Source organism: Bubalus kerabau, chromosome 15, assembly GCF_029407905.1.
Source record: "Bubalus kerabau isolate K-KA32 ecotype Philippines breed swamp buffalo chromosome 15, PCC_UOA_SB_1v2, whole genome shotgun sequence".
Taxonomy (NCBI): Eukaryota; Metazoa; Chordata; class Mammalia; order Artiodactyla; family Bovidae; genus Bubalus; species Bubalus kerabau.
The window spans coordinates 15,354,600-15,370,580 of NC_073638.1; the positions used below are offsets into that span (position 1 = coordinate 15,354,600).

Below are 15,981 nucleotides of genomic sequence, written 5' to 3' on the forward strand. Positions count from 1 at the left end.
ATCAGAGAAAGAATATGAGCATATGTCCTTGGCCTCGGGCTTGCTTGAGGTCGGGAGAGTGCGTGAGGATACACAAGCCTCCACGCCCACCACATTCACATGCCCCAGTATCTCCGCAAACTCTTGCACTGTAATTTGGCCTCAGAGAAAATCACTGATTTCTTGCTGAAGGTCCCACAACTACAAAGCGGCAAAGTGCCCGTCTGAATGCCCTTCTGCTGGCTAGAGTCCAGCTCTCCCCTCTAAGGAACTGCTGGAAAGGTCAAAGCAGTGACTACAGAAAGGTTTGCTTTACTAAATAAGTTATGTTTCAGAATCAACTTTGCACATATGCATACAGAGCAAGTCGTCGACGGACTGAGTCTGAAGATACAGGGAACATACAACACCAACAGCATCGCGTTTATTGACTTCACCATTAAAAGAAAAGAAGAGGCTGCGGGGGAGGAGATAGGGAAGGAATAATAAATAGAGAACCATTATTACTCTCCAGAGTAACAGCTTTTCTGGAATTTCCCACACCAAGGACAAAAATCCCTAAAGTACAGAGTCAGGCTCTCCCGGGAGTCACCCTCTCTGCCTTGGTGAGGAAGGAAGAAAAGCTTCAGCAGCTCTGGTATGGAGCTAGGGGAGGTGACCACACAGCCTGGTGACAAGGCAGGCCTCCCCAGGTCTCCTTGCTCTCTACACTGCGTCCCTGACACCCCATCCACCTCTCTCACCTCTTCATGGACACGTTCATCTTATGCTTGTACCGCCAGGTCTGGCTGGAAAGGAAGACAAACTCTCCCATCTCCCTACTTCCTTGCTGCTCCAAGAAAATAAAGTCTTTATCCCTTATTGCTGCTGGAAAACAGAAGGCACTCTTCCCCCCACCACACCCCCTAACCCCCCTCCATCCTGGCCAGGCGTTTTCAGTTCAGTTCAGTCGTTCAGTTGTGTCTGATTCTTTGCGACCCCATGGACTGCAGCACACCAGGCCTCCCTGTCCATCACCAACTCCTGGAGTTTATTCAAATTCATGTCCATCAAGTCAGTGATGCTAGCCCCCCATCTCATCCTCTGGGAATTTATAAACTCCCAAATCCTAAATTCTATTCTGCATATATTCTGACTCATTTGAAAAGACCCTGATGCTGGGAAAGATTGAAGGTGGGAGGAGAAGGGGACAACAGAGGATGAGATGGTTGGATGGCATCACCGACTTGATGGATGTGAGTTTGAATAAACTCTGGGAGTTGGTGATGGACAGGGAGGCCTGGTGTGCTGCAGTCCATGGGGTTGCAAAGAGTCGGACACAATTGAGCGACTGAACTGAACTGATTCTGCATATAGCTGAAGTTGCTAGAGATCCTTGTGAATCATCATAGAAAACATAAGCATTAAGTACTACAAGTTGTTGTTTTGCTTAGTTGCTAAGTCGTGTCTATCTCTTTGGGGACTCCAAGGACTATAGCCCAGCAGGTTCCTGCGTCCATGGGATTTCCCAGGCGAGAATACTGGAGTGGATTGCCATTTCCTTCTCTAGCGCATCTTCCCAACCCAGAGATGGAACCCTTGTCTTCTGTATTGGCAGGCAGATTCTTTATCGCTGAGCCACCAGGGAAACCCTACAATAACAGCAAAACCTCCCCATATGTCACTCACCACCAACAGTTCTCACCTGAACTCCAAGGAACTAAAATTATAAAAATATCTCCCAACTTTCCAGTTCATTCAGGAACTGAATACTAGAGTCAGCAGTTTCTCTCACAAAGGAAACAGGATTTCAATTAAAAAAAAAATTAGTGAAGATTTTATATTATGGATATGACTGAGGGAATAATTTCATTTAGTCAGCTCTGATATAATTCCATTGTCAGCAGAGCAATCACAGACTCAAAACTGTTCTTTTCAGTTTAGTCAGTTCAGTCGCTCACTTATGTCCAACTCTTTGAGACCCCATGGACTGCAGCACACCAGGCCTCCCTGTCCATCACCAACACCTGGAGTTTACTCAAACTCATGTCCATTGAGTTTGATGGCATTGATGCCATCCCCCCATCTCATCCTCTGTCATCCCCTTCTTCTCCTGCCTTCAATCTTTCCCAGCATCAGGGTCTTTTCAAATGAGTCAGCTGTTTGCATCAGGTAGCCAAATATTGGAGTTTCAGCTGCAGCATCAGTCCTTCAGAAGTGATTTCCTTTAGGATGGACTGGTTGTATCTCCTTGTAGTCCAAGGAACTCCCAAGAGTCTTCTCCAACAGCACAGTTCAAAAGCATCAATTCTTCTGCGCTCAGCTTTCTTTATAGTCCAACTCTCACATCCACACATGACCACTGGAAAAACCATAGCTTTGACTAGATGGACCTTTGTTGGCAAAGTAATGTCTCTGCTTTTGAATATGCTGTCTAGGTTGGTCATAACTTTTCTTCCAAAGAGCAAACATCTTTTCATTTCATGGGCTCAGTCACCATCAGCAGTGATTTTGGAGCCCCCAAAAATAAAGTCTGACACTGTTTCCACTGTTTCCCCATCTATTTGCCATGAAGTGATGGGACCAGATGCCATGATCTTTGTTTTCTGAATGTTGAGTTTTAAGCCAACTTTTTCACTCTCCTCTTTCACTTTCATCAAGAGGCTCTTTAGTTCTTCTTCACTTTCTGCCATGAGGATGGTGTCATCTGCATATCTGAGGTTGTTGATATTTCTCCCAGAAATTTTGATTCCAGCTTGTGCTTCATCCAGCCCAGCATTTCTCATGATGTACTCTGCATATAAGTTAAATAAGCAGGGTAACAATATATACAGCCTTGACATACTCCTTTCCCTATTTGGAACCAGTCTGTTGTTCCATGTCCAGTTCTAACTATTGCTTCTTGACCTGCATACAGATTTCTCAAGAGGCAGCTAACGTGGTCTGGTATGCCCATCTCTTGAAGAATTTTCCAGAGTTTGCTGTGGTCCACACAGTGAAAGGCTTTGGCATAGTTGATCAAGCAGAATTTTGGAATTCTCGTGCTTTTTCCATGATCCAACGGATATTGACAATTTGATCTCTGGTTCCTCTGCCAGCTTGAACATCTGGAAGTTCATGATTCACATACCATTGAAGTCTGGCTTGGAGAATTTTGAGCATTACTTTACTAGTGTGTGAGATGAGTGCAATTTTGTGGTAGTTTGAGCATTCTCTGGCATTGCCTTTCTTTGGGATTGAAATGAAAACTGACCTTTTCCAGTCCTGTGGCCACTGGTGAGTTTTCCAAATTTGCTGACATATTGAGCGGAACACTTTCCACTGCTAGCAAACCTCAGTTTGTTATCATTTCACTAAATGAAAATATTTTGATTGAAAATATTTCTTTGAAACTGGAACATGAAAAGATTGCTTGATAAAACTTTTAAAAATTTAATCACCAAAATAAAAAGTAAAGATTTAAAAAAAATTTTTAATGGCACCATGGACTCAATAGACATGAGTTTAAGCAAACTCCAGAGGGTTGCAAAGAGTCGGATATGACTTAGTGACTGAATAACAACAACAATGAAAGTGTTAGTCGTGTCCAACTCTTTGTGACCTCATGGACTGTAGCCCGCCAGGCTTCTCTGTCCCTGGAATTCTCCAGGCAAGAATACTGGAGTTGGTTGCCATTTCCTTTTCCAGGGGATCTTCCCGACCCAGGGATTGAGCCCATGTCTGCTGGGTCTTCTGCATTGCAGGCAGATTCTTTACAGTCTGAAACACCAGGGAAGCCCAACAACAACAACTCCATCTCAAAAGTAAATAGCTCTTGCCTTAATTTCTTTTACATACTTTTTATTTAACTAAGACACAAGAGTTTCTTGTTTAGTTCTTCTTCACTTTCTGAGGACTAAACAGGCAATTGTTCAATAAATGTGAAATCCTAACTTCACATGAACATTTTTCAAGAGCCAGAAATATGCTTTCCCCTTTGGACTCAACCTCAAAATGAAGAAGCATAGACTGATGGTCTGGATCTGTGTCCCACCAACAATTGGATTCTCTCAGTACCATTCCTTTACAATTCTTCAATATCTTCCAAAACCATTCAACTCTAGCTCTGGTCCACTCCTTCAGTTTCCCATAAGAAGAAAATATTTTTGCCTGATACAAATCTGTTTTTAAAACATTTAACTTGACAACATAGCAAAACTAGCTTTCACTCATGAGACAACTGTATATTACATACATATTTATGTATATTCATGTGTAAATAATATGTATTTTGGGTTTTCATGTATATTTATACATATATACTTTTTTTTCAATCTAGGAGAAATAAGAATTCCATTTATCACAGCTTCTGATGTAGAAATCATAAAAGATATTCCCACAACTGAAAAACAAATGCTTTAAACTTTTAACAGAAAAGCTTCTCCCTATCAATTTCACACATTTAGCAAGAAAATAAGAATATAATTAGGCAGCAAATCTTCCACGAAGCTCAAATCCTAATTTCAAATGAGATACTCCCAGCTCCATAAAATGTTTTCTCCCAGTCCCGTAAAATGCTTTCTTGGTGGTGTTTCGTTTATGCTCAGTAACTAAGTCGTGTCTGACTCTTGGTGACCCTGTGGACTGTAGCCTGCCAGGCTCCTCTGTGCATGGGATTCCCCAGGCAAGACTACTGGAGTGGGTTGCCATTTCCTTCTCCAAGGGATCTTCTCAACTCAGGGATCAAACCTGAGTCTCCGGCTTGGCAGGCAAGTTCTTTACCACTGAGCCACATTGGAGCTATCCTCAAAGTAAAAGAGAATGGTCTGATAGGCCAAAATATTTTAATTCAATCAGACATATCCTAATCCAATTCCATAACTTCTCACTAAAATTCAAAATAGAATTAATCCTAAAATTGAAAGCCACAGAAAGATTGAAAGGTGAAGACTCAGAGAAATGTTTAGTAAGGAGAGAAAAAGATAAGAAATGTTAGCTAGATGATTTAACTTAATTGTTTATTCAAATAAATATGAATCGAGTGACCACTATGCTTAAGGTAACATAGCAGGCTCAATGGGGAGTATAAAAATCAATCAAGACTTAGACCTTCCTGAAAAGAGGTTTGTTTCCCTAGGGACGATAATTCAAATGCAGAATTAGCCTTAATCAATAATCTGGATTTGAATATTCAGCCCAACATTTACTACATGGAGACCTTAAATATTTTATTCAATTTTTCTATATTCTATATCTTCATGTCTTTAAAGAGAATATTAGTAGTCTCTGCTTCATAGAGTGAGTTTGTGTGTTGTGCTGATCTTGAGGCTTGGTGTGGTGCCCGGCATATTGTCTGTGCCCAGTGGAGTAATAATATAATATCCATAGTGTGCCACACAAGATCAGAGAGGTGTGGGACACTGAGGGACTCTTGCCCGGTCAGTAGGAGTCATTATCACCTGCCAAAAGAGAAAGAAGTGATAAAACGGAAGTTCCAGGAAAGGTAGAAAGTTTGAAGTAGTGACTATGTATGGGTGACCGTTGACATAAGCAAGAAAAATGTGAAAGGTCTCTCTAGACCTTTTCTTACATTGTTCAGCAAGGTGACCTCTGTTTCTTTACCTCCTCTCCTTCCTTAAATGATTATCCTCCTCACCCCAACTAAGTCACCCTTGTCCTCTGACCTTTTCTGAAATCTTGATTTTAGGAACCCTCCTCATGAACTAACTCTGACTACCCTTTTGCACACAGCAGTGCCCAACAATTTACCCAGATGAGACTTTCTGAATGCCTGGCCCTTCTTTCCTTTTATTTTTACTCATTTTAGATGGACAAAAAAGTTCTGAGTTCTGATTCAATCCCTCCACCCTCTTGATTTAGGAAGATTAATGTCTGCTTCTTCCATGCAGAAGTGCCCTTCACCATTGGTAAAAAGTCCCAAGAAGTAAAATCTAGGCAGCAATGAGCCCTGCTAGGGTCAAGAGTAGGAGGAAAAAAGATAGGTGTAAATAGCAGCTTTCTTGAGTTTTCCAGGAACCAAGGTTTTCATACCAATTTTAGTAAAAGGAAATATTGTTTCTTCCTTTCCATCACTTATAACTCTACTATTTTGCATTGGTTAATACCTCTAATTCTAATTACCGGCAGAAACATCTCAATTATTTCCCGCTTAACCAAAATGCTGGCTTTGGGGATAAAATATTTAACTAGATAAATAGAGGAAATGTTTTCAGTTTAAGGAAATATTCAGTTGGGCCATGTCTTAAACAGAACTGAGTGTTGAATTCTGTCGTATGTCCATTTGAATTTATGAAAGCAATCATATAACTTTCCCTCTTGGATCTATTAGTCATATTACCAGGTTTCCTTATTTTAAACCGTCATTGTTTCCCTGCAATAAACATTTTATCATTGTTATTCTCTAAATAGGGGCTGCTCGGGTGTTGAAGTGGTAAAGAATGAGCCTGCCAATGCAGGCCTCACAGGAGACGTGGGTTCAACATGGGGTCAGGAAGATCCCCTGGAGGAGGAAATGGCAACCCACTCCAGTGTTCTTACCTGAAAAATCCCATGAACAAAGGAACTTGGGCTAATGTCCATTGGGTTGCGAAGAGCTGGACACAGCTGAGCTAAATTTTAATTTAAAACCTGGTGGCTCAGATGGTAAAGAATCCGACTGCAATGCAGGAGACCTGAATTCAATCGCTGGGTTGGGAAGATCCTTTGGAGAAGGGAAAGGCTACCCACCCTAGTATTCTGGCCTGGAGAATTCCACAGACAGAGGAGCCTGATGGGCTACAGTCTATGGGGTCACAAAGAGTCAGACACTACTGAGTGACTTTCACTTTCATCTAATTTTAGAGCTTTGGTGGTGGCTCAGTGGTAAAGAATCTGCCTGCAAGGCAGGAGAGGCTGGTTCGATCCCTGGGTCAGGAAGATTCCCTGGAGGACGGCATGGAGACCCACTCCATTATTCTTGCCTGGAGAATCCCCATGGACAGAGGAGCCTGGCGGGCTATGGTCCATGGGGCCACAAAGAGTTGGAAATGACTGAAGCAATTAAGCACAGTACAGCTAGTTTTAATTTAAAACTTTAACATCGATATTCACAAATAACTTTTGTTTATTATTTTCATTACATAATTTGTCAGGTTTTTCTATCAATATTATGCTTACTCTAAAACTTTGAATTTTTTTTTTCTTTTTGAATGCCTAAATTGATTTGAAAAGATCCGTGGGTTAAAGGGTTCACACACTTCCCCCATGAAACTACCTAATGCTAGTGATTTTTGAAGAGGCATACCTTTTAACATCTTTCTGCATGTCTTACTTGGAAATCTATATCTTAGGTTTTCTACCTCTTCTGAAATCTGTTTTAATTAATTTTTCCTTAAAAAGTATCCAGTTGAGCTTTTTGTTGACTTAGTTATATTATATTACAATTTTTCTAATTCATTTATTTCTGCATATATATATTTATTTATTCCTTCCAGCTACTTTCTTTCTGTTTTTCCCTAACTTTGAGACAGGAGCAAAGTCAATTGAATTGCATTCTTTTAATTTTATTGATTAAAAAAATTAAGCCTGTAAATTTTCCCCATTACTATTTCCATTGAATCTCATATATTCTTATGTATTTCATTCATTTTTATATCTAAAAACACTCCAGTCATGCTTATTATGTCCCAGGCATCCATCGTAGAACTTGCAAATACTGATTCATAGAATCATATCAGGTAAGTACTATTATTATCTCATTTCACAAGTGAGGAAACTGATTCAGCATGAAGTTAAATAATTTAGGAAGGTCAGTCAAACAAACTGGTAAGAGGGAAGCTGGGATTCAAAATCAGGCAGTCTGGTTCCAGAGTTTATCTAGTTGCTATGAGCTGTGCTTAGTTGCCCAGCCATGTGACTCTGCAACCCCCTGGACTGTAGCCTGCCAGGCTCCTCTGTCCATGGGGATTCTTCAGGCAAGAATACTGGAGTGGATTGCCATGCCCTCCTGCAAGGAATCTTCCCAACCCAGAGATTGAACCCATGTCTCCCACATTGCAGGCAGATTCTTTACTGGCTGAGCTACCAGGGAAGCCCACTTATACATTTAACAAATATTTATTCTATGTGCTTGTCTCCAGGGGATTAACTATTGTGGTTTATATCCCTCTAACCTACAGTTCTTTTAGTTGAGAATTTTTTAGTTTCCAGGAAAGACTTCTGTATTTCTTGATTTTTACAGTTAATTTCTAGTTTTATTGCATGATAATTAGAGTTTGACCTTCTTTCTTACTTCAGAATTTATTAGTGTTTTCTATTCACCTAAGGACCAGGAGAAATATCAATAACCTCAGATATGCAGATGACACCACCCTTATGGCAGAAAGTGAAGAGGAACTAAAAAGCCTCTTGATGAAAGTGAAAGTGGAGAGTGAAAAAATTGGCTTAAAGCTCAACATTCAGAAAACGAAGATCATGGCATCTGGTCCCATCACTTCATGGCAAATAGATGGGGAAACAGTGGAAACAGTGTCAGACTTTTCTGGGCTCCAAAATCACTGCAGATGGTGACTGCAGCCATGAAATTAAAAGACGCTTACTCCTTGGAAGGAAAGTTATGACCAACCTAGATGGCATATTCAAAAGCAGAGATATTACTTTGCCAACAAAGGTCTGTCTAGTCAAGGCTATGGTTTTTCCAGTGGTCATGTATGGATATGAGAATTGGACTGTGAAGAAAGCTGAGCGAGGAAGAATTGATGCTTTTGAACTGTGATGTTGGAGTAGACTCTTGAGAGTCCCTTGGACTGCAAGGAGATCCAACCAGTCCATTCTGAAGGAGATCAGCCCTGGGACTTCTTTGGAAGGAATGATGCTAAAGCTGAAACTCCAGTACTTTGTCCACCTCATATGAAGAGTTGACTCATTGGAAAAGACTCTGATGCTGGGAAGGATTGGGGGCAAGATGAGAAGGGGACAACAGAGGATGAGATGGCTGGATGGCATCACTGACTTGATGGACGTGAGTCTGGGTGAACTGCGGGAGTTGGTGATGGACAGGGAGGCCTGGCGTGCTGCAATTCATGGGGTCGCAAAGAGTCGGACACGACTGAGTGACTGATCTGATCTGATTCATCTAAATGTATTTATTGTCAATTTTTGTGATTGACCCTTTTGCATTGACAAAAAGGAGTCCTCTATTATCGGATACATAAATTCTACCTTATGGTTAATGCTGTTGAAGTTTTCTACATCCTTAAAGTGAAGTCGCTCAGTTGTGTCCGACTCTTTGAGGCCCCATGGATTGTAGCCTGCCAGGTTCCTCTGTCTATGGGATTTTCCAGGCAAGAATACTGGAGTGGGTTGTCATTTCCTTCTCCAGGGGATCTTCCCGACCCAGGGATCGAACCTGCATAACAGGCAGATGCTTTACCTTCTAAGCCACCTAAGTCTGTCCATTTTTTCCTCTCTTGCACAACATAAGGTGAAACGGGGTTCCAGGCCCTCTCTAGGTGCAATACTGTCCCCAATTCTCTAAAGGTTTACTGACCCAGCAGCTCCCCAAACTTTGTCCTTTTTTGGAAGGGGTGGGGGGTTATGGAGGTTTTATTACATATGCATGATTGATTAAATGATTGGCCATTGGTGATTGGCTCAATTTCCAGCCCCTCCTCCTCCTTGAAAGTCTAGGGTGGGGCTGAAAAATTCCAATCCTCTAATTGTAGGGTTGGTTCCCTTAGCAAACAGCTAGGGGAACCATGCTTAAGTGACTTAGGGGCAGTTTAATAGCTACCACAGTAAGGTAACAAAATCATAAAATGTAACTTTATTTACTTCGGAAATTCCAAGGGTTTTAGGAGCTATCAATCAGAAATTGAAATGAGGACCAAACATATATTTCATAGTATAAATCAAAATATCACATTAAGTAATTTAAATTCTCCTATTTTTAATGTTTCTTCCAACTTGTTTGATTTTCTATAATTTAAACTTTATCAAAGTTGCCTGGGCATTCATGACTGTTATACATTTATGGTGAGATGTAGCCTTTAGAGCCCTTTCATATACCTTTGAGAGTCAATTCTATTTTCTCTGACACTAAGATTCATGACTTCTGCTTTCTGTTTGTATTTTTCTTAGTATAATTTTGTTGATTCATTTACTTTTAACTTTTCTGGATTACTCTGCTTTAGATTGTTGAAAGATAAACTGAGGCATATTAAAAAATTGAAGAGTTTACTTATGCAAAATACAATTCAAACTTGGCAGCATTCAGTCTAGCAGAAAGCACCAAGAAGCTGTACAAAATAAAAAATGTAGGCAGAAAGGAGTGTAAATAAAGAAGTTATACTAGGCAAAAGAGTGGACTAGTTGTTGAAAGGTCACTTTCCTTTAGGAGATAATGCTGGATTTAAAAATATATTTTAAGGATTTTACCTTTCTTTGTTTTGTGGATATACATTGGGATAACAGCTTTAACAAATATCAATACAGTTACAAAGGGCTTCCCTGGTGGTTCAGACAGTAAAGAATCTGTCTGTAATGGAGGAGACCTGGGTTCAATTCCTGGGTCAGGAACATCCATTGGAGAAAGGAATAGCAACCCACTCCAGTATCCTTTCCTGGAGAATTCCATGGACAGAGGAGCCTGGTGGGCTACAGTCCATGAGGTCACAAAGAGATGGACAGGACTGAGCGACTAAGCAGACAGACACAGAGTTAAAAAAAAATCCCCGAGAGTCACATTTGGCAAATTCTTCAGTAGTCATGGGCTCACAGATTGAAGACCATCCATTGGTGGAGAGCTCGTCACAGGACTCAAGAGATGCAAGTGCCTCTAGCTTTAGCCCCAGGGGATCATAGTCAAAGATGCTGGAGACTCTGGTCTCTGCAGCTGGTGCCAGACTCTTAGAGGCATAAGAGTGGTCCAACCTTACCACCTCACCCAAGTTTATGGGGGCCCTGCAGGTCCTAGCAGCGTCTCTGGGGAACGCGGTCAGAGTCTCACTGACGTTGGGAGGAATCAAGGGGGCGCCGTAAAGGTCACCGGCTGCAATACCCTCCAGCGATCGCAGGCACGGGCCGGGGTGCATTGGATTTCCAGGATCCAAAGGGGGACCCAAGGGTTGAAGATCAGGAGCACAGCAGCATCCGGAAGCTTTAGCAGGATGCTGGAGCCGAGGGCTCAGCAGGGCAGGGCTGTCCATCGAAGGGGCGTCAGCAAACAGAAACTGAGCTTCGAGCTCCAGAGATGTGTGCGCCGTGTTTGATGAGAGGCTCCTCCTAACCCGGGCCAGGACAGTCGCTTCCCTGGGTCCCTCTTCCCGAGGACACTGATGAGATCCACACCTGGGTCAGAGTACTGAGATCCCACAGGCTGTGTGGTACAGCCAAAAAACAAAAATGAAATATATGAGGTAATTGTGTTAACTAGATGCCGGGGGTAATCCTTTCATAATGTATATCAAATCACCACAATCAAATCTCGATATTTTACAATTTTATATGTCAATTATAGAGTAATAAAGCTGAAAATTAAAAATAATAAATTAGGGCAAATCATAAGACAGAAAAAGAGAAATATTTAACTGAACTAAAAGGAAATTAAGCAAGTCTGAAAATAAATGAGTTAAACATTCAATTCAAGAAATGGGATGGTTTAACCTGAAAGAAATTAGGGAAAGGAAAACAAAGATATAAGCTGAAACATTTGCAAAAGAAAACATACACCCAATAGAAATAGATGACTGAAACCAAAAAGCAATTCATAGACCATTAAAAGTGTAAAACCATGAAGGTGAAGAATAAATAGAAAAGTACAAGCAAATCGCAAATCTTATTATGGTAAATTAGGGGATGCAGCAAAAATCTACCATGAATAGAAAGAGTGCCTATGTAAACAAAAGCAGGCAAAAAAGGTACAGAACACAAGTTTATACATTCTTAACTAGCATTATCCTTAATGGGTAGACATTTGAAACATTCTAATTAAAATCTAATCAGTAATTCGCTTTGTTAGACAAATTATTAGAAATAAAAAGTTCAACCAAGTTTCTAGATACTGATTAGCATTCAAAATCTATAGATCATATACACCAGTTAATAATCAATTATAAAGTGAAACAGTAAAAAGATTTCAATCCCTTTAATAATAGAAATGCATAATTCTAATGAAGAAATCTAAAAATTACATGCATTTAATACTTGTACTTTAAATGCATAAATAGATGCGAATTTTATCCGGGAAAAAAGTTGCCTTCTGATATAAAATGTCATCTTTTCCATCTTTATTCCTCAAAGGAAAAAAAGATAGTCAAAAAAGTTCTTGCTTTCGTCTAGTCTAAAATCTTAATTCCAAATGATGTTACACTACAACGCAGAAAATGTTTTCCTTGAAGGATTCAACCTTTAAATGAAACATGCTGAGTTCTATATGCCTCACTCCAATTTCAATTCAATCAGCACCACCCTAATTCTAATACCCTTATATCCAATCTCTAATCTGATCACACATGTTTTTCAGAAAGTGTTAGTCAATTCAGTTGTGTCTGACTCTTTGCAAAACCATAGACAGTAGCCTTCCAGGCTCCTCTGTCCAAGGAATTCTCCAGGCAAGGATACTGGAGTGGGTTGCCATTCCCTTCTCCAGGGGATCTTCCTGACACAAGGATCGAACCCAGGTCTCCTTCAGTGCAGGAGGATTCTTTACCATCTGAACCAGGGAAGCCACATGTTTTTCAAGTCTCTTCCAATTGACTCACCCCTTTCCCAGTTCTAGAAACCCTCTTATTCCCATTGGATCAACAAATCAGGTGTTTTTTTTTCCTGAAAATCTTTGCAATTTACTAGGAAAATATAAGAAGAAAATAAACTCCACAAGTTGGAAAATTGTTTAAAAATAAAACTCAAGGAAACAATATCCCAGTGTATAATTTTCTCTTTCCGTCTATGTGTGTGTATGTGCATAACAAAAGTTGCTTTTTAAAACTTGTGGTAAGAAAATAACTCCTTCCCTCAGAAGCACAAATAACACAAGTAAAGGGACCTACCTTCTATCAACAAAATCCTGATTCCAACTGCAGCTATACAAGGACCCAGAGAGACACTGTTCTCCTGGGAACCGGACTCCAAATGCAGGCCCATGTCCTGATGGCTCTAGCTTTATACCTGGGAAACAGTATAATTTGATCAGCAGCAATCAACAGTAATTATGTGATTAGGGTTCTGATTGGTCAACACTTTTTTCTGTCCCTTTTTGATTTTTAAACCAATCTTGCCAGGAACAAAGAAACTTGGTTAAAAGTCAAACCAAGCAAATATCCTAAGAAATAGCCAAAAAGAAATTAGCAATTTGTCTAGCAGCAATTGAAGAGTACCTTATAGTTAGTCTTACCTGATGACTCATCACAAGCTGGAATCCAGATTGCTGGGAGATATATCAACAACCTCAGATGTGTAGATAATACTACTCTAATGCAAGAAAGCAAAGAGGAATAAAAGGGCCCCTTGATGAGGATGAAAAGGGAAAGGGAAAAAGCTGACTTGAAACTCAACATTCTAAAAACTAAGATCTTGGCATCCTGTCCCATCACTTCATGGCAAATAGATGAGGGAAAAATGGAAGCAGTGACAGATTTAATTTTCTTGGGCTTCAAAATCACTGCAGATGGTGACTGCAGCCATGAAATTAAAAGATACTTGCTCCTTGGAAGAAAAGCTTTGACAAATCTAGAAGAAAAAAGTGAAAGTGTTAGTCACTCAGTCTTGTCCATCTCTTTGTGACCCCATAGACTGTAGCCTGTCAGGCTCCTCTGTGGAATTCTCCAGGCAAGAATACTGGAGTGGGTAGCCATTCCCTTCTTCAGGGGATGGATCTTCCTTACCCAGGAATCAAACCTGGGTCTTCCGCATTGCAGGCAGATTCTTTACTGTCTGAGCTACCAGGGAAGTGCCAGGGTAGGGGCTAGAGCCAGTGTACTAAAAAGCAGAGATATTACTTTGCGAACAAAGGTCCATATAATCAAAGCTATGACTTTTCCAGTAGTCATGTACAGATGTCAGAGTTGGACCATAAACAAGGCTGAGCCCCAAAGAATTGATGCTTTCAAATTATGGTGCTGGAGAAGACTCCTGAGAATCTCTTTGGACAGCAAAGAGATCAAACCAGTCAATCCTAAAGGACGTCAACCCAGATGCCCAGATTACTGGTAAAGCATCACTTCTGCTGTGTCCACCTGGCTGTCCCAGGATGAGCTTAGCATTTGCAGCAGTAGACTGAGTAAAGATTGCCTTCATCAACAGATGGGACCATGTAAACCACAGAGAGCCTGAATAGAACAGAGCAGAAGAAAGGCAAGTTTGCTCTCTCTGCTGAGCAGACACATCCATTTGCCTGCTGTGGGACACTTGACATGGGCACTCCTGGTCCCCAAGCTTTTGAACCCAGACCCAGGTCATATTCCTGGTACGGCCTGTTGCAGATGATCCATCTGACAGATCAGGGGATGTCTCGTACTGGGTAAACACATTCCTCTAATAAGAGCTGTATGCATCTCATATCAGTTTTACTAATCTGAAGAACCCTGACAAAACGATGTAAAAAAATTAAAAGAAATTACATTCTAGAAGTTTTTCATCATACATGAAACTGACAATGAATTAGTATCCTAAATATCACATATGTCTTACATAGCAACAACAAAATATAGTCAATCCAAGAAAAAATTGGACAGAGCCTTAGGTCATTCACAACAGAGGAAATCCAAATGGCCAATCAACACGAGGTGTGCAGTATCACTAGTAGTCAGGGGAAAGCAATGAAATGCTATCTGTTGCCCATTTAGATTAGGTCTGACAGTGTAGAATGTGGGTCAAGAGATGGAGAAACCAGGACCCTCCTGTACTGTCAACAGTGATGGAAACTGGAGGGTAATCTGGCTTTTCCTAGAAAGTTCAAAATGAGCATGAATGCAAACCAGTAATCCTAGGTACAAAGCTGTTGTGTAAAAAGCATTGTCTGAATTCACAAAGCTTTAGAAATTATCATCCTGTCTATCTGCAGCACCGTGAATAAAATTTAAAAAATTAAACCAATCTAGTTGACTCTATTGAACTGACTAGGATCTATATATAATAATTTGGGCCTTGTAACTGTAATATTGACTTTTAAAAATATTTGTTTAGTATTTTTGGCTGCACGGGGTCTTCACTGCCACATGGGCTTTCTCTAGTTTTTACTCTTCACTGCCCCGTGCAGGCTTCTCATCGGGCAGGTTTCAGCAGTGTGGCGCATGGGCTTAGTTGCCTTGTGGCATGTGGGATCCTTCCAGACCAGGGACTGATCCCATGTTCCCTGCATTACAAGGCAGATTCTTAACCACTGAACAACCGGAGAAGTCCCTGCAACACTGACGGTTTAAAGAGGTGATGGTGAGGATACATTGACAAAACCATGTGAAACATACTGCTTTTGATGTCCTAGATGTCTGTTAAACATTTGATGAATATACACTGAACTCGTGGTTGTTATTTCTCAGAAGTGGCTGCTGCTGCTGCTGAGTCACTCCAGTCGTGTCCGACTCCATGCGACCCCATAGACACCAGCCCACCAGGCTCCCCCGTCCCTGGGATTCTCCAGGCAAGAGCACTGGAGCAGGTTGCCATTTCCTTCTCCAATGCATGAAAGTGAAAAGTGAAAGGGAAGTCGCTCAGTTGTGTCTGACTCTTCACGACCCCATGGACTGCAGCCTACCAGGCTCCTCCGTCCATGGGATTTTCCAGGCAAGAGTACTGGAGTGGAATGCCATTGCCTTCTCCAGGAGTGGAGAGGAGCCTAAAAGAGATCATGGCAATGAGAACAAAGGTGGTTCTATTCTTGCTTGTATATAATTTTCATTGTCAGTGGTCTTGTTTTTCCAAGATTAAGTTTAGCAAAAACCTCTTGGACATGGAGAAACAGCTGGCTATGGGCATCTTGTCCTGAGAAGAGCAGTCCAGATTGAGAGTGTCCAAATTGAGTGTGTCCATCCACATGAAGTAAAACAGAAT

At 40.9% G+C, this 15,981-nt stretch overlaps 1 long non-coding RNA gene across 2 annotated transcripts; it reads right to left on the reverse strand.

The window, feature by feature from the left end:
• Window positions 1–10,153: 10,153 nt before the first annotated feature.
• Window positions 10,154–13,346, reverse strand: LOC129628328 (uncharacterized). Of its 2 annotated transcripts, XR_008702777.1 has the most exons (3): window positions 13,328–13,346; window positions 12,984–13,101; window positions 10,154–11,311 (listed from the first exon to the last, which is right to left on the reverse strand). It is a non-coding gene; the product is annotated as an uncharacterized LOC129628328 (long non-coding RNA). The 2 variants fall into 2 exon arrangements; XR_008702776.1 differs by lacking the exon at window positions 13,328–13,346 and having other exon boundaries at window positions 12,984–13,219.
• Between the last annotated feature and the right edge of the window lie 2,635 nt (window positions 13,347–15,981).